Source organism: Chrysemys picta, chromosome 1, assembly GCF_011386835.1.
Source record: "Chrysemys picta bellii isolate R12L10 chromosome 1, ASM1138683v2, whole genome shotgun sequence".
In the NCBI taxonomy this organism is placed as follows: Eukaryota; Metazoa; Chordata; order Testudines; family Emydidae; genus Chrysemys; species Chrysemys picta.
In genome coordinates, this window is record NC_088791.1 from 24,315,710 (window position 1) to 24,340,252 (window position 24,543).

The window sequence follows — 24,543 nt, forward strand, 5'->3', positions numbered from 1 at the left end:
TGAAAGATTCCAGATTGTGGGACAATCTCTTGCCTAGCTACTGGGTCACGTGCTGTCAGGACCCTGCTATTGAACCTAGGCCCGCCAGGTGGCTAGGCAGCAGCCTTAGCTGGTGCTCCATGGTGATGCTCTTAACTAGTGTCCCTGACCAACAATCTTAGTACTAAAGGCCTACAGGCTCACAGCAGCTATGCTCCAGGCCTTTCACTGGGTGATCCGGCAGCACTCTTTGACTGTCTGGACTATATAAAGGCCCCAGCAGGAAGAGGAAGCTGTCTAAGCAATAAACCAGTGCTGACTGGTTGTTCTCCAGACCACCTGACCCTGCCTGGCTGCCTCATCTGACCTCACCACCCCAACTGACTGACCTGGCCTGTTGGATTGGATCTTGTGACTACTGACCCCTGTGAGAACTCTGACCATTGCCTTGGACTGCCTCTGGTACGGATTGTTGTGCCAGCTACCCAACCACTTGTATAACTTGACCACTGCTCTGGAGTGGCCCCTAACCCACCTTGGTTACCGGGCATTACATGTGCACATTCCTGATAAGAAGCTACTATATTGATTGAACTTTACAGTAACGATACATTTGCTTTTACACAATAACTAAATAAAGCCATAAAAAAATTGACAAAATGACAAAAATTTAGAAGTATAGGTACATACATAAACTCACTCTGCTTAATAATATACAGTTTAAGTAAGAGTTAGATCTGGCCCCGTTAGTTGGCTTTATAATATCTCCATAGTCAATTGCTGTCACAGATCCACAGGATAAGTGCTATGGCCCTAGCTTTGAAACACTCTCTAGGAGGAACTTCTTCAGTATGATAGACCCATCGAGCATAAACCATGTGCCTTCACCGCCTCCTTAGACTGGCCCCCTGGGCCTGCAGCACTCCTACTTCACACCGTGAGCTCCATTCAGTGAGTCCAACTGAGATAGACCCCCTGATGGAGACATGTCTACTTTTTAGGGATCAATGCACCTCTCCCAGCATTTGTAGTGACACTCACATGACGTTGTCAAAACAGTAGGGTTTATTCATCATTTGGAACATAGCATAGAAAGTCCTTAGGTTAGTACAGAAGTATGAAGGTTAAAGCATAGTTCATTCTGGTTAGCACAGAGCCTAGCCAAGCAGTAATTAACTCCATTATTCAAGCTCTGTCTCTCCCAGTCTGTCTGACCTACTTCATCAGACTCCCAAGTGTGCCCTGACTGCTTTCCACAGCCCACACTTAGGCTATGTCTATGCTAGTACTTTTGTCATTATAACTTATGCCGCTCAGGGGTGTGAAGAAACACCCCTCTGAGCGACATGAGTTACACCGACAGAGCGCTGTCTACACCAGCACTTACGTCAACGGGAGACATGCTACCACCGCTTTGTTGAGGGTGGTTTAAATATGTTGACAGGAGAGCTCTCTCCCGTCGGCATAGAGCGGCTTCCCAGGAGATCTTACAGCGGCGCAGCTGCATCAGCACAGCTGTGCCGCTGTAAGGTTTCTAGTGTAAACATAGCCTTAACTTCCACCTCAACCCCCCCCCCAGTCCCTTGTTCTCCAATTGAGGAAATGCTGTTCAGCCTCCCTGCTGAGAGGTGAGACCATCCATATCCCTCTGGGTCATTGCTTGCTACGTGTCAATATCCAGGCAATTGGGTCTGCCATTGTATTCTCAAGAGCTCCATTGGTATGGGGATTAAAGTCTGTTCTCTCTCAGGCAGGCAAAGAGACACAGATATGGGACAACTAGGCAATACCCATATCTGTGTCTCTTTGCCTGCCTGAGAGAGAACAGACCCTATTCAGCCATGAGGTAACAATGCATCATGTAGGGGAAACAGGCACAAATAGGTCTCATAAAAACATTACAAAAATTCCCACTTGGTCGCAATTGCATACTCAATTGTCCGTCTGTGGTAGGTTGAAATGTAGTGCAACAGTTTTTTATTTATAAAACACTTTCTTTTCTTTTCCTAATGGGGATTTCTTCACTGTGCACTATCTTCTGGTGTCTTCAGTCTGTGGGATGCACCATTAAAGTTTAAGTCAGTTAACATGATAAACTTTGTTTTTGTTTTACATTTCTTGCATTTTCACTAACACACATTTATATACAGATGAACTTAGTTTATTTACAGTGTAATAGGGATCAAGTTACTTATTACACAAGCTATGTTTTGGTACAGCATATGATAGAAGAATGACTTGGATTTTTACTCTTAACCCTCCCACCTTTATTAAAATACATTTTGTTTTTTGTTCTCATTTTTCTAATTTTTTAGCACTAATATACATTTTAGATGCTTTTGTAGTTTTTGCATACAGACATTCATTTTTACTCTCTTAATATATACATTACTAGTTTTCCATAATATAGCACTTGACTGCTAAAACAGATGATCATCAATTCTGAGAGGAGTGGTGTTGCTCTTCCCTGCTAAGCGCTCTGTGTTAGTGAGAGAGTTAGCAACAGATTTTTTACCCAAGCTTTTGAGAATTAATCTACTGGTGATAGAAATTAAACTTTTGTTAAACATTTGAAAGCACAAATTTTAATTAATTTATACATTTTCCTTTAACATATCAGAAAAGAAAATAATATAAAAAATAAAGCAAAATGAAGTTTAAATGCAGGTTTATGCAAACCCTCTTTGAGGATAATAAATTTTCATGACATTTGTTTGTGCTTGGGAGACATAGAAACCTGTTGAGATTTGTTTGGTTGGATTTAACATTTTGCAGCATAACAAGACATAATATACATTGTTTGTTTTTAAGCATTTGGGCTATAATACATTTATAACTATATTTTAATATTTAATAAAGGTGCAAACAAGTTTATAAAAAACTTAGTTATTTTATTACCATTAACTTTTCATGTTGAAGTTTTTCCCCTTCACTTTTTTCCTTTGAACAAAAATCCTTTGATTAATAAAAAAAGACCTTTTTGTTTGCAACTGCATTATTTATTAAGGCAGAAATATATGTACATGTATTTATAACTGAGGCCTTTTGAACTTTGCAAAAAATATGTATTATTTTATATATGTTCCAACCATAATATTAGAATAGCACTTATGTTAAAATATTTTTATAATTGAATATAAAACCGGCTTTTGTTGTGACAAAGTATAAACAAAAATTAAGTCACATGACACATACAACTTACAACTGCTATTTATGCTTAATGCATACTAATATACATAATATGTTGTGGATAATGCATATTATTATGATATATGCAATAGCCAGCATATGTTGGTCAACAGGATTGTTAGAGACTTAGAAAGGAGATGAGTCAGACGGACGTACCATGTATATAACGTAATGCATGGTCTAGGGCGGGTGATCAGGAATCCTTGTTCTCTGCTCATATTGCAAGAACAAGAGGATGGTTAGTGAAATTAGTAGCTGGTGAAATTCAAAATCAATAAAAGGAAATACTTTACACAATGTGTGATTAAACAGTGGAACTCACTGTCACAGGAAGTCACTGAAGCCAACAATTTAAGAAGATTCAAAAAGGGATTGACTATTTATATGGATATCAAGAAAACCCAGAGTTTTTATTAATTTATACTAAAATTGTGTGGAGTAATATTAAATTTCATGTTTCAGATCTTCATCAAATCAGGATGAGACATAATGGGGGGGGGGAGGGGCAGATTAGAACACACTGGCCTGCTGCAAGTTCTTGCACCTTCCTCTGCAGCATCTGCTGCTGGCCACTGTCAAAGACAGAATAGTGGATAAAATGGACCTATGGTCTGAACCAGTATGGAAATTCCTTTGTTTTTAATAAGCCAGTATGGCCCCCTGTCTCTGTCTAACCAAAGCAATCAATCTATGTACAGAATTATAGTTTGTGCAGCTTTATGTCCCTTGCTCATAAAACAATTAATTATCCTAATACATTTTTTTTAAAAGCCCTCCTTTACTCCACCATGGTGTGTGTGCTTCCCATAGCTGAGTAACTGTATAATTTTATAGCTGTTGTTTCTTCGTCCCCTAACTTCCTTTTTAACTGTCTTGCTACTAGAGTTGGCTGGGAATTTTCTGACAAAATGCTTTTGTCAGAAAATGCCAATTCATTGAAACCAATAGTGTTCGTGGGGAAGGGTTGGTTTTGACAATTTTTCCCATTTGAAATTTTTTTTGAGGGGGGGGGAAGTTTTTGACATTTTCATTTGACATTTTCTAAATGAAACAAGTTTTTGTTTTGGAATTTTAGTTTCATTTATACTAAATGGTGAGTGTGTGTGTGTGCGTTAAGGAAAAAGTTGAAATATAAATGTTTCAGTAGACCCTATCTGATTTTTTTTGTCAAACTATTGGTTTGCAAAAGTTTTCAAGATTTTGACATTCTTCCCAATTCAAGGACAGAGCGGGGAAAATTCAAACCCTTGTGGGAAGGGGAAAGTGTTTCCCACCCTCTTCTATTTGATATTCCCTTATGTCATGTCTGAAATTACTGTCATGGGTCCTTAAAATTCCACCTGGCCCCACAGAAAGTGAGTTTCCTTTTTTATATATGTATATATATATAAGAGCACAATATAATTCAGTGGAAATGAGCCTGCTGGGGAGGTGCACTTTTAAGCCTCCACTGCTGTCATGTGTAAGCTCCTCAGGGAAGGGATCATGTTTTTACTTGTATTTGTATGGTGGGGCAGCCAGCACTTGTAGGTGCAATAGGAAATAATAATGGGTTGTTGATCTTCAAAAGACTTTCTAGCGCTCAACATTTTGAAATTGCCATTTTATTTTTTGTAATCACAAAATACTAAGACTGAAGTCACTGCATGCATCTTTCCCAATCTTATCCATGCATTGCAGGGATTTTCAGACCATAAAGAATAGATATCCTGACAGCTCAACAAGAGACCTTTCAATCTCAGTTGAAAGTTTGAACACTATAAAAATTAATAGAAAATATACATGTGCAAATTACTTTTTCAAGGAGAAAAAGATTCTCAGCATCTGCCTGTCTGCTCATCTTTTGCATTCTTTTCATTGCCTATTGTATTGCCTTATGTAGAATCTGTTTCACGTCTAAATAGCTTGACGTAATGAAGTTATAACTTTACTCAGTTCGGTTTAGCATAGGCTTTAAAAGTAAACAGCTTACATTTATTTAGATACTTTCATCCTTAAGGATCCCAGCGTACTCTAGAAAAAAGACCACCACTGAAATACATCAGCTGTTGGAACAGTGTACAGTAACACCACACAACAGAACAGGAAGTGAGTAAGAATCCCACACCCAAAATTATCATTTGTCCAGGACACTGGGATAATACCCCTATTCTTGTCTCTTCCTGATTTGGGACCCTTGCAAGATTTAGGTCCAGCAGGAGAAGTGAAGACTTAGTGCCAGCTTTTCATTTTGTCTTGTCATTCAATTTTTACAATCACTTTCTCACATATGGTTTCCTTGATTGCATGACATGGTGGGAATGGGGTGCTTTACGCATTAGTTATCATGTTGAACTTGTTTAAAGGCAGGTTAATATTAATTATCATAATTAAAGTAAAACATTTTATGAATGGGCAAAGAGGAGTGTGTTTCATCCTGCCATGCAGGTGTCAAAGTGGATGTGTCCATGCCATGAAATAAACCATGGGTTCTCAAACTGGGGGTCGCAAGGTCATTACACGGGGGTCACAAGCTAGTAGACCCATGGGACTGACAGCTCCCAGCCCCCATTAAATTAAATTACCCCCCATTTTTAATTTATAAAGGGGGGTCACACTCAGAGACTTGCTATGTCAAGGGGGGTCACTAATACAGTTTTGAACAAGAATATGCTGAGTTGTAATAGCAAATCCTTTTTTAAAAAAGTTTTGGAAGCGATTATAGAATTCAGTGCTTAAACAGATTGACAGAACCAGAAGAGTACCCAGAAATCACCTACTACAGGACAGGCCCAACAAAGAAAGTAACAGAATGCCACTAGCCGTCACCTTCAGCCCCCAACTAAAACCTCTCCAGCTTATCATCAAGGATCTACAACCTATCCTGAAGGACGATCCCTCACTCTCACAGATCTTGGGAGACAGGCCAGTCCTCGCTTACAGACAGCCCCCCAACCTGAAGCAAATACTCATCAGCAACCACATAACAAAAACACTAACCCAGGAACCTATCCTTGCAACAAAGCCCATTGCCAAGTCTGTTTATATCTATTCAGGGGACACCACCATAGGACCTAATCACATCAGTCACACTATCAGAGGCTCATTCACCTGAACATCTACCAATGTGATATATGCCATCATGTGCCAGCAATGCCCCTCTGCCATGTACATTGGTCAGACTGGACAGTTTCTATGCAAAAGAATAAATGGACACAAATCAGACGTCAAGAATTATAACATTCAAAAACCAGTTGGATAACACTTCAACCTCCCTGGTCACTCAATTACAGACCTAAAAGTCGCAATACTCCAACAAAAAAACTTCAAAAACAGACTCCAACGAGAAACCGCAGAATTGGAATTAATTTGCAAACTGGACACCATTAAATTAGGCTTGAATAAAGACTGGCAGTGGATGGGTCATTACACAAAGTAAAAACTATTTCCCCATGCTATTTTTTCCCCTACTGTTACTTTCACCTTCTTGTCAATGGTTGGAAAGGAGCCATCCTGATTATCACTTCAAAAGTTTTTTTTTCTCCTGCTGATAATAGCCCACCTTAATTGATTACTCTTGTTATAAGTTGGTATGGCAACACCCATTTTTTTCATGTTCTCTGTGTATATATATCTTTCTACTGTATTTTCCACTGCATGCATCCAATGAAGTGGGTTTTAGCCCACGAAAGCTTATGCTCAAATAAATTTGTTAGTCTCTAAGGTGCCACAAGTACTCCTGTTCTTTTTGCTTAAGTCAGCATCTTTTAGGGGTTAGGAAGAGACTTTACTGCATGTCAGGTGATCTCATAACTGCCTACTGATGGGTTTCTTACTCCTTCCTTTGGAACATCTGGTTCTAGCCACTGTTGAAGTGGAATACTGGACTAGGTGGACCATAAGTGTAATCCAGTATAGCAATTCCCCTGAAGGTTTCACCATCACACATGTGGAACCTTGAGTGCAATATTCACAAACGATGTTCATTTCCTTAGTATATATTATTATTTATTATTTGTACTGTGATAGCTCCCGAGAGTCCCGGTGATAAACCAGGACCCCAGTGTGGTAGGTGCTGTACAAACAGAGAACAGAAAGATGGTCTCTGCCACAAGAAGATTACAAACTAAGTAATCTTCCTTATGTTTCTTTTTTTTTACCAGAAGTCATTCCAAAGTTATTAAAATAGAAAGAATGAGAAAGAGGATCCTTAATTGCCCACCTTGGTGGCAGAAAGGGTTGTTCTCACTTACTTTTACATAACTGTGACATTTCATTTAACACTTTTGCATATACACATTTCCTTTATTTCATTTCCAATTGTCAGAACTGAGGCACACATCACACAGGCCTTATAAAAAAAAATCAGGCCATTCACTTAAGGCCCCTAAATTTGAAAAATTTGGCCTTGGTTTATAGGGACTTATTATGGGCTTCATAGATCTTTGTAACAATGGTTATGATTGAAATTCTGAACTGTCATATTATTGTGGTAGCAGGTGTTACAAGGCAGTACAGAAAAAGGTAATTTTTCACATTGTTTTAAAGAACTATCAAGGAAAACACAGATTATACAACCTACTAAATCATGCTCAAAGACACTATTGGTTTTCCAGTATGCTTTACCTACGTTTAGCTTTATTGCCTACTGGAGAAATATTTTTGCCATACTCCATGTTCTGCACTGTAGAAAAACCAATGCCTCATTCATATGAAACATCTTACTCTAGTAGAAATGTAGAAAATATAAAGTAGGTTAAACTTAGTGGAAAACCTACATCTAGCCAGATGTATGATCAGAAAAGGAACATTTAAAAAAAAAGATATTTAAAAAGTGTGTGTTAGTGAATCAAGTAAAAACAATTATTTTATTTTGTTTCGGTAAAGAATACTGGCAAAATAATATTCTATAATTTAAGTAAAAGAATGTCTGAATTGATAGAAGAAAGATTTAAAATATGTCCTCTAATATATAATTAGATTTGACAGCTGCCTACACCCCAATCTCTGCAATATATCACAAAACACACTACCACATAATCCAGTGGTGGGCAATCTGCGGCCTCTCAGGGTAATTGACTGGCAGACCACAAGACAGTTTGTTTACATTTGCATGGCAGCCTGCAGCTCCTAGTGGCCGAGGTTTGCCGTTCCCAGCCAATGGGAGCTGCGGAAGCGGTGCGGGCCACAGGGACTTGCTGGCTGCTGTTTCTGACTGCTGCTTCCCGTAGCTCCCATTGGCTGGGAACGGCGAACCGCAGCCACTGGGAGCTGCGGGCGGCTGTGCAAATGTAAACAAACTGTCTGGCGGCCTGCTAGCAGATTACCCTGATGGACCGCAGGTTGTCCACCACTGACATAATCACATCACGTTTATCATCACATCCGTTCCACAATAAAGCTGTGCTAAGTCCTGAAGTCCTTTCTGAGGCAGATCTCTGACAAGTATTGTAAGCTATTGTGTTGTAAAGAAATTCATTAGCAAAGAATAAATGATCAAAGTGAGAGTCCATCAAAGAACTTGAGCACATCTCATTAAGAAAATGGGGCCACTCGCATGTTTAAAGAAATACACGAGCTTCTGTGCTTTGCTGGATCAGTCTGGTGCTATGTTCAAGAAAATCTTTTTTCAGTGGGAGAAATGTATCACGGTAATTCTCTCATAAGTCCAAAATGGGTAAGTATGTGTGCTCAAACTGGGGTGGGGGGGAGGCTTCAGGCTGAACTATACAGTTTGCAAATGGTAAGCGATGTCATAGTAGTCATTTCACCATTGAAAGCTGTTTCTTGTGTAAAGTCAGGTGCCAAACAGCATATTGAATATTACACAAAGCTGGGTGACAGAAAAAGCCTGAGACATATCACTACTCTTGCATAATTTCCTTTGATATGTTTGTTTTAATGTCCTTGGAGAGCAGGTAGGACAATAAATTCCATAACAGCGAATTGCACTGAGCTCAGGGTTTTCTTCAGGAGGAAGAGCTGAGTCAACATTGCCAATATCTGAACTGGTTCCACAGAGTCTAAGTATTTCAGACCTGATGGATGGTCAATCAGCTGCCCCTTTGAGGTCATTAGACTTTAATACCATGAGAACTATATTGGTGGGATTGTCATTTGAGGTGAAATTTAAAGACCATTCATCCAGAGCTGTGAATACCAATCTACCCATCCCTTTGCCTTTCTGAGCAGCTGCTTAGAGCTGCAGGAATTACATACTTTTACTGCATTATGCTCTCAAGGATAGAATCTAAATTCAGTTTGTCTACTCTATGATGGCTAGTCCACAGCTAAGATTTCAACCCTTTCCTTTGTTGCATCTCTGTTTGGTGTATAACTATGATTTCCTAATTGCGTCTTAAAACCATTTAGTTTTCTCTTCAGCATCCTCTCTCTAGGTATGCTTCATTCATGTTCAAGAACGGTTTGTTATTTATATTGTTCTTACATATCTGTAAATAGGTCATTTTCTTTTATATAAAAAAATTTCCCCTGGTTAATCAACTATAATTGTCTTGACAGCGTCTTTAAAAACATCCACCTGCTTGTTTTGTTTCTGATAGACTTCATCTACCTCTATCGTTTACGAGGTCGGGGGTTATTTGTGATGTGACATTACTTGCCTATAATTTATACATAAGGAGAAAACCTCAGTTAAAACTCCAGAAGAAAACTACAAATTCCTAATATTAAACTGCAACCAGATTAAAAAACCCAGCTTGAAATTTGTTTGCTTCCTCACCACCTGCTGCTGCTAGGAAACACAGCAATAAAATCCAAAATACTGAAAAGGCCTGGTGTCAGCCTCTGGGCAACTGTTGGGAAAGTGACTGTAAAAATCAATCCCTCATAGCCCAGCAACATCCTCACCCTGAGAGAGAGTTCCTTCACAATCATAGATGCCGCTTTAAATTTTCCAGCTTAGAAATGTGGTTCCACACACTAGGCCAGCAGTTCTTAAACTGTGGGTCAGGACCCTGTTTTAATGGGGTTGCCAGGGCTGGCTTAGACTTTCTGGGGCCCAGGACTGAAGCCAACCTGAGCCCCACTGCCCGAGGCTGAAGCCGAAGCCCGAAGGCTTCAGCCCTGGGTGGCGGGGCTCAGGTTATAGGCCTCTTGCCTGGGGCTGAAGGCCTTGGGGTTCGGCTTTGGTTCCCCCCGCCCAAGGCGGTGGGGCTTAGGCTAGCTCAGACTTCAGTCCCCTCTCCTGGGGTCGTGTAGTAATTTTTGTTGTCAGAAGGGGGTCGCTGTGCAATGAAATTTGAGAACCCCTGCACAAAGCAATACCTGTATACTCAAATTCCCATCTCTGATAAATGTCACAATTGTGCAATTCTCTTGATTTCAGTGGAATTGTTTACATCAGGGTGAGAGCAGGGAAAGCAGATGTCATGGATGCGAAGAATGTTCATCCTGCAAATTTGTGACTCTGTGCTACCATTCAAATGAGACCTCTTCAGGCCTTGCTGAACTCTAAGCAGACTTCAGCAGTACATTTTTTCAGCAGGATGGTGTCCCTAAGGAGTGAGGGATTCTGTTAAGTTGTTGTCTTGTCCAGGAAATGTGGAAAAGGGGATGCCTGTTGCTCAGTGATAATTGAGAGAGAAAAATCCAGCACTGGTTGGAGTGCTCATATAGGTCATTAGTTTTGTTGCCCTTGGACTCAAAAGAAGGAAGGTTGCATTTAAATTGACTGAATCTGAGAGCAGTGAAACTAGTTCAAGATCATCCTTCATTTTTGTACTGATTTTTTTCTTGATAAGGAAGGAACAGGCAACAGAACATTCCCCACCGCACAGGACCGCTCTGAACATTGTTTACAGAGGTGATGAGGGGTAATTCCCTAGCTGCTCCTCTCTGCTGGGAGGCAATTAGTCATGGAAATGGAATTAGCACCCTAGCAATTTATCTAGCAGTGGAGAAGAATAATTGGCAAATGACTGTGGTTGAGGGGTCAAGAGAGCCAACCTGTGGTGGTGTTGACAAATCTTGACAGTTCAATCTTTCCCCCTTTTACAGGAGCTACTCTTCATTAGATATGTTTGCAACAACAGAACACAAAGTGCAAATTGTTTTGCTCCAAGGTAGTCAAGGACTTATAACCAGGTATCTCTCTTCTGTACTGGGGGAAATGCTTTCCCTTCCTCTGACTCCAAAAGTATGGAGAAAGATGCATCCAGACAGAGCTCAAGTGATTGTAATTGCTCCAGCATAGGTCAGACGCAAATGGCACCAATATGTGTTAGCCTTGTTCAAGGAAGCGTCTGTCTTTATGCCACTGATGCCAGATCTCGTATTCTCCATATGGGTCTGAAGTCTCCTCACTTATATAGTAGTGTGGATTGAGTCCCTAGGGGAAGAATTGCTTTTTCTTATTTGTTTTTTAATGGGCATTGCTGGTACTCGGCATGTAGCAGTGGAGGTAATTTTTGATTTTATTTTAGGCTGCTTTATCATATTATAGCAAGTATTGTCTGAAAGGAAGGATGATCTTGTGGGTAAGACACTAGGCAAGGACATGCTACATGATCACAATAGTCCAAGGTTTTGATTATTGTGAGAGTCTACCGTTCATCGAGTAGTAAGCAACAAAAGCAATCAAGAGTTATAGTGGACCTTCAGCAAGATATTTCCTCTATGGTGATATATACAGTAATCCTAATAAATATTCTCTGTACAACACACTGTGAATTACACTGCAGCATATTAACTTGTACTCTGTCATCTAAGCCACCATTTTCCTGCCAGTAGCACAGTGAGAAAATAGTTTTTCAGTCAAAAACTAAGAGTGATGGTTGAGTTATTAATGGGTCACCACCAACAGATTTTAAAGAAATCATTCCAACTGTTGGTTATTGTGCAGAAAAACATCTAGATTTTAAAGTCATTTTCTGTGTCAGATAATACAGTAGAAAAGTAACAGAATCTAGGATTTTCTGAAAAGGTTAGAAGTTAAAGAATTAGAAAGGTGGCTTACCAAAGCTTATTCATATTTTATTTTTTTTAATGCATCATTTCCCCCAAAATAGCCTCTAATGGATTCTTGAACGATCCCTGAGTCTTTGTTCTTTCTAGAGGCCATTTCTAATATTATTTTTGATAGGGTAAAGTGCATCCATATATATGTCTGCTTTATTGAATGTTCTGAATGCTCGCTGGAAAGCTGCAATTGTGTTGACATCCAATGTTTTTTTAACTTTCAATTCTTCAGTTAAAACACTCCAAAGAGTATTTCATTTCAATCCATACAGATTTAGAGCTTGATTCAGATCATTGACCCACTATGACCATCTACTTAGTTCAGTCAGTCAGGTTTAGGATTTCAGATGACTCTGGTGAGGAATCAGTTTAAGGACTCACCCTGAAACTCCTACCTCCACTGTATGTACCTGATGGGCTAACTTCTTATGCGATGACGTCACTGTAGAGTCCAGGAGGCCCAACCATTGTGCTAGGCAATGTACAAATACAAAGTGAGGGTGCATCCTCACATTGGAGAACTTACATACGACACATCAGTTATGCTAAAGGGAAACTTCAAGTGGGGACCGGTGTGTGTCTTGGCATATTGTGCTAGGAAGCTGATCTATTATGTGAAAGGGAGGGAGGAAGGGATTTTGGCAGCCTAGGGCCGGGTGGCAGTTCACAATGGGGGGAGAGGGGAGAAAAGATGGTAACGCTGAAGAGGGTGGCAGTGGTATCGACAGATGGATAGAGAACCAGGGGTTCAGTGAAAGCATTTTTTAGTGAGACATTGATCCCCAGCAGAGCAAGCGTGATTCCTTCTTGAAATGTGCTAGCAGTAAAGCCTTTTTCTCTTTCTTTTTACCTTCCTTTCTGAGTTCCATTTCTGTTTTATGCCTGTCTGTAATACCTTCCAACTTCTATTGAAACTAACGTGCTAGGTGGCCATTGGGGTTGGGGAAGCCAGGAACCCTTCAGGTGTTTGACCACTTCAATCCCCTCAACCATCCATTTCCCCATTTTTGAGCCCAGTGCTGCTCCCATTGAACTCAGAGTGAGTAAAAACAGCAGGGCAATAGAGGGATGAGGACCCCCAGGTGGAGTGAAAGTGGGAGGACAATGAGGGGGAGATGAGGCCCTCCATGCAGAGTGAGTGTTGAAGGGGAAATGAGTCTCTGAGGGATCATGAGCAAATGGAACCCTTTGGGGGTTGGGAGGGTGGAAGAGAGAGAAGCCAGTTCTCACTCATGATATTCCATGTGCCTCAGTTGCAGTTGTGGGTGCTCAGCACCTCTGAAAATCAGACCCTAGGTATCGAAAGTTGAGCACCCAGAAATGCACGCCTCAGTTTCACAGTCTGTAAAATTAGGATAATTACGCGTCCATGTGTCACAGTGATATCGTGGGGCACTTGGAGATTTTGTGGCCTTGGAGACACTCTTGGAGTATAAAGTTTTTATTTATTATTACTAGATAAATGAGGAATGTGAAAAAGAGAGTGAGTGGGGGGCAGAGGAGAATGGATATAAGTGAAAATAAAAAGAGATGGTGAGATGTTGCATTTCCCCCAAAACTTGCATTCCTTTGTTCTATGGATGTGATAGTTTCTACCAGGACTTGAGTGGAATGAGAGCTATCATACCTTGCTATGTTGATAGGAAAGAGTAAGAAAGAAGATAAGCAAACTTAACCCATTGAGAAGAATTGTGCTAAAGCCTAATCCCTCTATTTTTATGGAGTCGTCTGAGATTGTAAAATGATTGCTTTGAAGAAAATCTGAGATTATAAATATTGTAAAAGCCTGTTGCAAAGAAGTATGAGGTTTTGCTTAGAATTTTGATAACATCTAAAAAGGTCTTTCTGCAGCAACAGAATAATTTTCCTTTTGTTAGACGATAACACTCTGCAGCTGAAACCTGGGAATGTAAAGACACCATCCATATATTCACCACCACAAAGACATTCCTTTGATCATTTGGGGTCAGTGTGTAACAGTACAATTTCCAAACTAACTAAATCTAATACTTGCATGGTCTGAGCTGTAATTTCATAAAAATGCTATTTTTACAATTGCTTTTAAATGGTAGTTTTTAGACTCAGAGGTTGGTGAATGATCTAGTCATATAGCACCTCAGCAGGAATACATTAGACAGCACAGGAGATGCATACTTAAGTGGTCTGCATTATATAGAAAGAAGGATAGCTTTATCCTTGTTGACCTTTAGTGTATAACATATAGACATGCTTCTTTACCACCTGTTCTGTTTGCAGAGCCAGAGGAAGGCGAACTGGAGACGGTATATTTTTATTTTACTTGCTACACCCTAACTTTTTAGGTTAGTGTAAAATGAAGTATTGGTCTTTTTATAGCTTTTGCTTCTACCAATTGTTAGATGTTCACTCTTGCAGAGAAAAGTCATTGATACCACTGCAAGATGAAGAAAGTTCCATTGATTTTCCTGGCAACTTGTACGTACTGCTAATGCACTCACCAGCCGAACAGGTAGGGCTACCTCCTATAACAGATCTGTCTGTGTCCACAAAATGCTTTATTTAGACAGTTGTTTTCAACACCCAACATCAGCACTGCCATATGTGAAACATTGCTTATTTGCAAGAAACTAGCTAATGGGCAAATAGTCCAGTGTTAATTTTTATCTTTTAATCAGAAAGTGCCTAATAGAGAATGATCCTTCTGACTTCTGTGCATATAAACTTAAAGCTGTTCTGGAAGGAACATGTGGTAATGAATGGAAGATCCTTAATAAATCACAATGCCTTATTATGCAATACTTAGGTTATATTTAAGACTTCAAAATAACTTGCATTGCATAGGAGGTTTTTTTAAAGAGAATTAAAAATTAGGCAAGCACTGTTGCTGTAGATAGCTACAATTCTTTCTTGGGGAATTTCGAATAAAATGTCAGGAATGATGTACGGTGTTTGCTTTCTTAATACCAACAGTGTCAAGAAGCAGAAAAATCTTCTCGAATGAGAATTAGGAGGACTTTTTTGACCCTATGTTAGTTCTTTCCAAGGCAATTACTGTTTATAGTTCCAGAAGGAATGACTAGCCAAGAACCATATTTTTTTCTTTAAGGTGGATGAAATCATTTGGAGCCAAATGCCTTGTGTGGAGTATCAGGCTGAGGGATGTAGAATGAAATGTAACATGTGGGGCCAAAAATAGATGTTTTGTGTTTATGGAGACCAAAACAAGACCAAGACCCCTTGGAAACCAGTGGAGGTTTTAAATACCCAAGGAATGCAGAATCAGGTCTTGAGTAATGAAATCTTTATCTGCAGTGATAATTATGAAGGAGAAAATAATTGTGCTAGATGTGAGATCATATTGTAGGACAAAAAGGACTGAGGGTTAGATAATCACTGAGGACAGTGGCTAAAAAGGCCCTTTAACTGGCCAGCTAGGGGTTCCTTGCATGTGGGAGTATATGCAAATAGCATAAAGCCATCATAGCTGGCTCCTCTGTTACTCCAGTGTAGAAGTCATGGCCAGGGGGAAGGGGTGTCACCAGTGGTGATCCCACTAGGAGTACCAATCTTTAAGGTTTATAAGTTAATGACATAATCTATTGGTTTTGCACTCCCTACCCTCCCAGTCAATGCTTTTTGGGTGTAGTTCAGAATGTGGGGGTGAGTGCGTATTGAATAGGAAAGTTGGCATTCATAAGGGAATTCATTCATTATTATGCACTTTAGCAGCTTTTAAATTGTTTGTGTGTTGCAGGGGGATGGTCAACATCTTTCAAAATGTGGGAGAGATAGGAACTGAAAATGGTGAACCCTAAGTGCTAGATTTTCAAAAGTGGACACAATTGGTGCTGTTGTATGAATGCATGCACACCATTTGCATCCACCAAACTTTTCAATTGGATGTACACATGTGAACTTGTCTGCACAAATTGGGGAATGTCATGCCTGTAAACCCTGGGATTCAATCGGAGTACATTGAGATCAATATGAATTTTGCTTATGTAAGAGCTGCAGGTTCTTCTTCGAGTGATTGCTCATGTCCATACCAATAGGTGTGTGCTCACACTGCATGTACGGTTGTCATACGTTTTTATCCTAGCGGTACCAGTCGGGTTGGCTGTGGAGCCCTCTGGAGTGATGCCTTTATGGCGGTGTATATAGGTCCCTGCCTACCCGCTGCCTGCTCAGTTCTTTCTTACCACCAGTGATGGTCATTGGAGCAACTGGTCTCTTGCTTTAGCAAATGCTTCCTAGTGGTTTTCCCTGTATATAATTGTTATCCTTCACTATCTTAATTAGTTAGTCAGTTAGCTAGTTAGTTAGTTCGTTAGTACATTTAAATTGGGGCGGGGGTTCCCCTCCTCTATATTTTCCCCCGTCGCTGGGGCATGTCGCAGTCCCAGGGGTTCAAGCCATACGATATGGCATGCCCGGAGAGGATCCACACACTGCTTGTCTGAAGTGCTGGGGAGAGGGTCATTTGCAAGACAAGTGCACCATCTGAAGAGGCTTCAAGCCCAGAACTAAGAGGGAGAGAGACTATTGCTTCAAGCTGCTCTTGATGGAGTCTGCTCTCCGGCCCTAACCGGCTCAAGAACCAGCACCGGCAGCCTCGGTGCACAGCTCACCAGCCTCAGTGCGGGACACTTCGGCACTGAGGAAAGACTCGCAGAAGGAACATCAGTGCTGTTCCCCTGCACGGATGTCTGGCTCATCGGTGCGGCACCGGGGATTGTGAAGGGGATTGTGGAAGGGGACAGGCCAGTGGCCTTTCCTATGCTCCCAGACCTCATTACACAGGATCACGACCAACAACACCCCATCCTGGATTCCCTCCACCTCATGGCATGGAAACTCCATGGCTGAACCAGCTTTAACTGCAGTACTCAGACTCTGTTAGGGAAGTTCTCTTGGGGAGCAGGAAGCCCTCCACTCACACAACGTACCTGGCAAAGTGGAAGCATTTCTCCATTTGGTCCCTACAGAAAGGTATCTCCTCGCAATAAGCCTCTATTCCCCTTGTGCTAGACCACCTCTTGTACCTGAAGCAACAGGGGTTGACGATATCTATTAAGGTGCACCTGGCGGCCATCTCGGCCTTCCACCTGGGTGTGGTGGGCAGGTCAGTCTTTAGCACTCCCATGATGGGCCGGTTTCTTAAGGGCTTGGATAGGCTTTACCCCCAGGTGAGGCAGCCCGTTCCTCAGTGGGATCTTAACCTGGTCCTTTCCGGACTCATGGGTCCCCCTTTCAAGCCCCTGGCAACCTGCCCCTTATCCTACCTTTCCTGGAAGATGGCCTTTCTGGTGGCCATAACCTTGACCAGAAGGGTCTCCGAGCTCAGAGCTCAGAGCGCTGATTTTTGACCTGAAATATTTCTGACTGCCCTAGAATAAGAACATAAAGCTGCTCTGTTTCATGTCATCCTGACACCCTTCAAGTGGTTTCAGAGTAGCAGCCGTGTTAGTCTGTATCCGCAAAAAGAAGAACAGGTGACTTCCTAGTATGGTGAGCTGACAAAGTCCATGGGACAGAACTGTACAGTTGTTGTGTGTTCACAGATGCTCTTTGTCATGCCAGGTGAAAGACCCAAAGTTTGCATTTATCCTTCTTCTCAAGGGAGTGACCTAACAGCACTAAAAGTATAGTAGAACACTGCAATACTATTAATGTGTTGGAAATTCAACCTTCCTCATGAGTCCCCACGCCACTTGTAACCACTACCTATGGCGGGAGGTTGGTTGTGCCTGAATACCATGTAATGTGAATACAACAATGTAAGATTTGCTGTTTCCACATGCAATATAGTTTTAAATTCGAGATCATGAGTTCAGTTCTTCCATTAAAATTTATGGTGAAGATCAGATCAACAGCCTGCTTAATTTGGCATCTACCTCTAGCCATGGCCAGTGCCCTCCCTTTGGGCAAAGTGCAGAGCTTCCACTTGCTGTACTGCAAATCTGCAGTAAAATAGATACAAAAACAAATAAATCAAGCTCTTAATAGAAGAAGATATGAATTAACAGGGCCGGCTCTAGCTTTTTTGCTGCCCCAAGCAGCAAAAAAAAGCGCCGCCTCCCGAGCCCCCCAGCCGAGCACCGCGCCGCCCCCCCGCCGAGCGCCGCCAGAACCCCCCCCGAGCACCGAGCCTCGCGCTGCCCCCCCCTGCCGAGCGCCGCGCAGCGCCGCCAGAGCCCGCCCCCGACCCCCGTCGAGCGCCGCCGGTACGCCCCCCCCGCGCCGCCGGAGCCCGCCCCCCGCCCCCGGAGCGCCCCCCCTTCCCGCGGAATGCCGCGCCGCGCTCCCCCCGCCGCCCATTACCAGGTGCCGCCCCAAGCATGTGCTTGGGTGCCTGGTGCCTGGAGCTGGCCCTGTGAATTAAGTAGCTCATATAATTGTATTAACTCCGGATCTGGATTTGTAATTTTCAAGAAAGATCAGCGGTATGTTTTTAGGTTGACAGTCTTATTATTTTGTGGCTCATCTCAGTGGAAATATGCATCTGGCCATACAAATGTAACAATGAATTGAACTATCTGAATTGTACTCTTTAAAGAAGAGCTGGCTACAGTGACGCTTGCCTTAGCAAAAAAGTGCTATAACCACATATTCCATAAATATAAGGAGAACGTTAACGTTGCATGGTGAAGCACTCAAGTGAGGACATGCATGTTTAACCTTAACTGGCAGTCTTAACTCTGCCCCCTTGTGCATATGCATAACAACAGTCTAATTACATGATCACATGCAGTTTCTCACATAGTACAGTATATCATTTTTTCTGCAACCTTAGATGCATCTCTAGCATCTTCTGCTACTATGTATTTCTGACAAACAGAGCCAATGAAAGTCTTTTATATACAAAGTGCCAGATTCTCCATTGCCCTGTACATTGTATAATTATTTTACACAGTGCAAAGTGAATATGAAGTGGGTATAAAATGCTGCCAGACCAGAACGGTAATATTTCTCACTCACTTTGGATTGGTTTAAATGACTATAAAAGGTACAGGGCAGTGGAAAATCAGGTTCAGTGAATGGTGACTGGACAGTTTCTCTACCAAATTTCAACTTTGTCTTCCCTTCCTCAGATTTTTTGGTGAAAAAGCTGTTTAAAAAAGGTCTTACACTATTTATTTTAAATAATGAGGGGGAAAGTACCCCACCACCCTTATACTTACAAATGAGTAAGATGTTTTGGCTCACATTTCCAAACAACTTCACTTCCAGGCAGAGATCAATACCGGGAAGACTTTGCCAAATAAGTGAAAGCTGTGGAAATATTGTTTCATATATATAGGAGAAAGTAAATCACCTGCAGTTCCTATTTACATAAAATTTCCTAATCTGTGTTTCATGCCCACTAGTTCAGAACACTTTTCTATTCTGAACACTTTCTTTTGATCAGTTTTACCTATCCTGTTCACCCTGTAATTCTCTAACTTGGACCTCCTCCTCTTGGAGGTTCCATCACTATTTCAGACTCAGAGCTTCTAAAAGGGGCTTCTCCATTTCCTTCTTGTCCTCCTGCTCTTTCTTCATTCCTTAGCACTGTTGATTATGTCATTATTATCCCTATTTTCCACTCTCACAATTTCAATTCCTTTTTTCTACTGTCATTTTTTTCTACTCCATAATATTCAGTCTCTCACTAAGTCCTGTCATTTCTTCCTTTATAATATTCCTTAAATCTACCCCTTCTACTTTAGCCCTCATACTGCTCCTACTGACTTCAGTGGTGCAGGATCAAATCCGTTATTTCCTTGCTAATACACACATTTTGGTAATCTCTCACCTTAATTACTATTTTCCTCTCTCCTGCTTCCCCTACCATCTTCCCTCTTGCTGTTGCTGAACACTATTGCTGACGTTATCTTCTTGCTCTGTCAATCTGACCATGCTGCCCTATTCTGAGTCCTTCTCATGCTTCCTGTCTTTCACAGCATTAAATCCAGCTTTCCTGTTTCCCCTTCCAGACCTCATCATCACCTAAGTATTTCCTCTCATTTCTTCATATTCCCTTGTTGCTCACTACCCTGTTCCTAATTCTTACTGCTTACAGTTTTTCATCTTATGCCACTCTTGGTTTCATGCTTTCTATTATGCAGGCCCATGGCCTCCTAATTCTTTTCTCTTGTCCCTCAAATACCTCCTGGGAACCCATTTCTGCAGAAAGTGCTTAGCACACTGTTGCAGATAAAGAATGTTAACAGATTGTTCCTACCTTGCTGAGAGTGCTAAACTCAGGACAGACTGATAAAAAAACAGGGCAGACACACTCCAAAGCTGGTGGCTTTTTCTATAAATTAGATTTCACCAAGCCAGAAACAAAAGTGAGCTCCTGTATCACCACACTGGTTAACAAGAAGCCAAAATACAGTCCCCTTAGACAATCCAGCCCCTGTCACCACTTGGACATCTGGTCTTTATGATGAGAGGTTACTGAGGTTACATATACAGTTCTTCTAATCCCAGAGGATTGGCCACTTTCCCAGGTCTATATACAGTTCATCTGTTACCCCAAAATCACACTTGTAGCCAATCCTTTAGTAACTAAAAATGAAAGGTTTATTCAATATAAAAAGAAGAGAGTTATTAATTGGCTAAAGGAAGCATATACGTTACAACTGATTTCAGAGTTTGCAGATAAGGATAATAGCGCTGATGTTAAATCTGCTATCTTGTATTAAATCTCTCTGGTTCACCCATTAGATTGGGGGTCACCAGTCCATTATTCAAAGCTCTTCTTTGTTAGAAATCCTGTCCAGAGATGTGAAGCAGGAATAAAGACAAAAGTGATGTCACAGTCTCCTTTTATACTTTCAGCCTAAGTGCATGAAAAGTTACTGGCAAAAGATGGATTTTTAGATCACATGTCCTTACATGTGTTGCTGAACCATGGGACAGCCATAGCCTCAGTGCCCTCTGAAACATCTCCAGGAGGGGCTCACTGGGAGAGCTGATTGTCCTTAATGGGTCATCTAGCAGGCTGGCTAGCCTTAATGCAAATCTGTCTTGAGGAATCTCTCAAGAAAACCTGTTTGAGATACAAACACACAGTATATATTCATAACTTTAAATCCATGTATAATCTTTGGATATGAACAGGATAATATAGTAGCCTATAACTTTTCCATTGATATTTTACGACATATTTTGTACACAATTTATTGCACTTTTGTAACAATTTTGTATTCAGTGTAACTGAATTTGTGTAACTAGTCATCTTCCTTTTTATACAGCATCACACCATGTTCTCTTTATCTATAATTTCTCCAGATTCTGTTTTACCTAAACAGTTGTCTTGTGCCTTGCCTTTGTTTCTCATGTCTGTTAGGTTGTAAGACCTTTGGGGCATGGAGTTATTCTTACTCTGTTTTGTAAAGTGCTTTTTAAACTTACAAAGTTATATAAATAGTGTCACAAAACCCCATCAGTTAGATTTTTTGAGATCACTCTGGATGGGTATAATTCAACTCCCATTGCAGATCATGTAACACTCCCATTGGTTTCAATGGCAGAGATAGGCTGGCAAACCAGTACTGGAATACCGCATACAGTTCTGATATCCACGCCTTTGAAAGAATGTTGATAAATTGGAGAGGGTGCCAAAGAAATGATTTGGAGGGAAAAGATGCATCACAGTGAGAGACTTTGAGCCCAATCTGTTTAGTGTATCAAAAAGGAGATTTAAGAGGTGACTTGATTTACAATATATAAGTATCTCCACAGTGAGAAAAAACCAGGTACTAAAGAGCTCTTTAACTTGGCAGAAAAAGGAACAGCAAGAAACAATGGCTGGATGCTGAAGCCAGACAAATTAAAATAAGAAATTAGATATACATTTTGAACAGTGAGGATCATTAACCCCTGGAACAAACTCACAAAGAAAGTGGTGAATTCTCTATCTATTGATGTCTTCAAATAAAAAGTGGATACATTTTGGGGGGATACTTTAGCCATATATGTTGTTGGGCTCAATACAGGGGCAACTAGATGCAATTTAATGCCTGTGATATGCAGGATGTCACTCGATGTTCTGATTATCCTTTCTGGATTTAAACTATGAATTTTGAAAATCTCACTGGATATTTTTCTATTTATTTGCAGTGATTTTGTGTGATGATTTCAAACCCATGATAACAAATCCTCCTATTGCTGTGTAGTGTTTCTATTCTCCCGGCGTTCATACTATAGAAAAGCAGAATGCAAGCTTTAATCCATTTAAAGAAAAAGAACAAAACAGAAAAAACCTGCAATTCAACATTGTTCAATTAATTTAACATGTTCAGTCCTCTGTATACAGAAGTGCAAATTGCTCAATGACATTTTTCTAACCCAGTCAATGTTTTAATAGCCTTTGGCAGTGCAGATACTTTAAATTTAAACTCAAAATAAATTATATACAAAGCCCAGTATTTTTCAGTGTACAGTGTGTAGCATTTGGCTGATATGCCAAAATACAACTTTTTTTTCCCTGGCAGTATCCTATTCTGGCCTCAATTGATACACGGATGAATAAAAAGTAGATAGTAGTGTTGAGTATCTCTTCAGTTGATTGTTAAGGTGCCAGATAACCTTTGTGTTGCCTGTAAAACAAAAGAAGAGGAGAGAGGGATATCTTGGCATAGCACATAAAAAGGCAGAATTGGTAACAAAAGGAGAAAACTACATACAGTGAAACCTGGTTTTATTTTAGTGCTACAGCAACTCAGTTTAAAAGTAATTGCCAGCCATTCTGATGGATAGGGATTTATTCTCAATACAGATGAACCACATTCATAGAAACGTTATCATCTAAATTCCTCCTATCTGCTCACTGCAATTTAATTAAAATTAAACTATCAGCCATTGCTTTTGCTTTTGCCACTACCATCAAGGTCATATATAATTAAGATCACCTGAAACTTTTTTTTTTCCTGGAAGACTAGTGACTTTCAATTTTCTCACCTTCTCAGTTAAAATGAAAGAGGCATTAAACTCTGGTAAGTAGTCCCTCTGAGGAACTTTTTCCTATCCTGATCAACCATTGAATTCAGAATCTGAATTAAAACAAACAGACAAAAAACATTGTAGCTTACATTAATACTGCTGAAAGATCATTTTGATCATAAAACAGACTCTAAAGTGGTCATTTATGACCTCCTTTAATTGTGAGCAAAGCAAATGTCTCCTCAGCATTATTCAGTTTTTAGATCTTTAAGCTTAGTTGTGAACTAATTCACTGTATTATTCTCATGTATCCTTCTTCAGGAGAGACACATAGCATTTTCCTCTTGTAGTCAAGAATTTTCTGAACCTTATTAAGATTGTTGCATGAAGCAGCTACATGAGGGGTTTTTTTAGGTCCACCTAATGCTCCTGTAACCTTGCCTGTTTTTCTTGGCACTGAATCATTTGGCATTTCCTCTTGTTAGTCAACAAGAGAAAGCATCACTTCCAGTAGTGTTGATTCAATGTAGCTGGTCAGTGAGAGTGTTGCTTAACATATAGCTTTCATTACGTGGCAGCAGGTGCAGGCTTTCCAACTTGGCAGGCAAGCAGTATGGCGATCCACAACAAAAAAGATGTTAGAGAGGTTGGGGTTGAGGGTGGTAGAAGGGAAAGAAGAGAACTGAAGGGAAGATGGGATAAGGAAAAGGAAAAACAGGGAAAGAATAGTGAGAAATAGGAAATGGAAGAGGACATAGATCAGAGCAAATATGTACAGTGCAAAAAATAAAGTAGAGTTGTGTACTGCTTACAATTTAGGAGTGAATTTGGTGCATATAATTTAAACTCAGAGTATTCACCTCATTTAGTCTTCTGAACACGTACAGCAAAGAGCAGTGGCAATCCATTTTCCATACAGCATGCCACCTGTGTGCCTGTACCTCCTTTCAGTTCAGTTTCCTTGTCTATTCTATTGTTGGCTGATCTGATGGACAACTCTCCATTAAGCACTAGAATGAGAACCCCACTATAATCCAAGACCACCAAATAGCTATAGATTGGAAGTCTTTCCTACTTCCAGTCCCTGAGCCACAATGTTCTCCTAAATGTCTGTTTAGTCAGCACTTTCTGAGAAGTTCGCATATTGCAAACCTGTTGCGTTTCTCCCAAGTCTCCTCTGATTCAAGAAATACAACTTTATAATTTTATTGGGATTCTTAGCATTTCCTGGAACCTCCAATGAGAAGCCTAGATGTGCAAATTGAAAACGACAGGTTTCAGAGTAACAGCCGTCTTAGTCTGTATCCGCAAAAAGAAGAGAAGTGGGCTGTAGTCCACGAAAGCTTATGCTCTAATAAATTTGTTAGTCTCTAAGGTGCCACAAGTACTCCTGTTCTTCTTTTTGCAAATTGAAAACGTTTATCATGATATTAATGTGCATTACAGAGAAAATCCAACTGAGTGCACAGCAAAGCAAACAGGTCCCATGCCCATCTGTATGTGAGT

The 24,543-nt window shown here is 40.6% G+C and overlaps 1 protein-coding gene across 9 annotated transcripts in view; it reads left to right on the forward strand.

The window, feature by feature from the left end:
• MAGI2 (membrane associated guanylate kinase, WW and PDZ domain containing 2) overlaps positions 1-24,543 on the forward strand; it is a 1,106,753-nt gene that overhangs the window by 303,620 nt on the left and 778,590 nt on the right. The gene's annotated exons all lie outside the window — the stretch shown is intronic.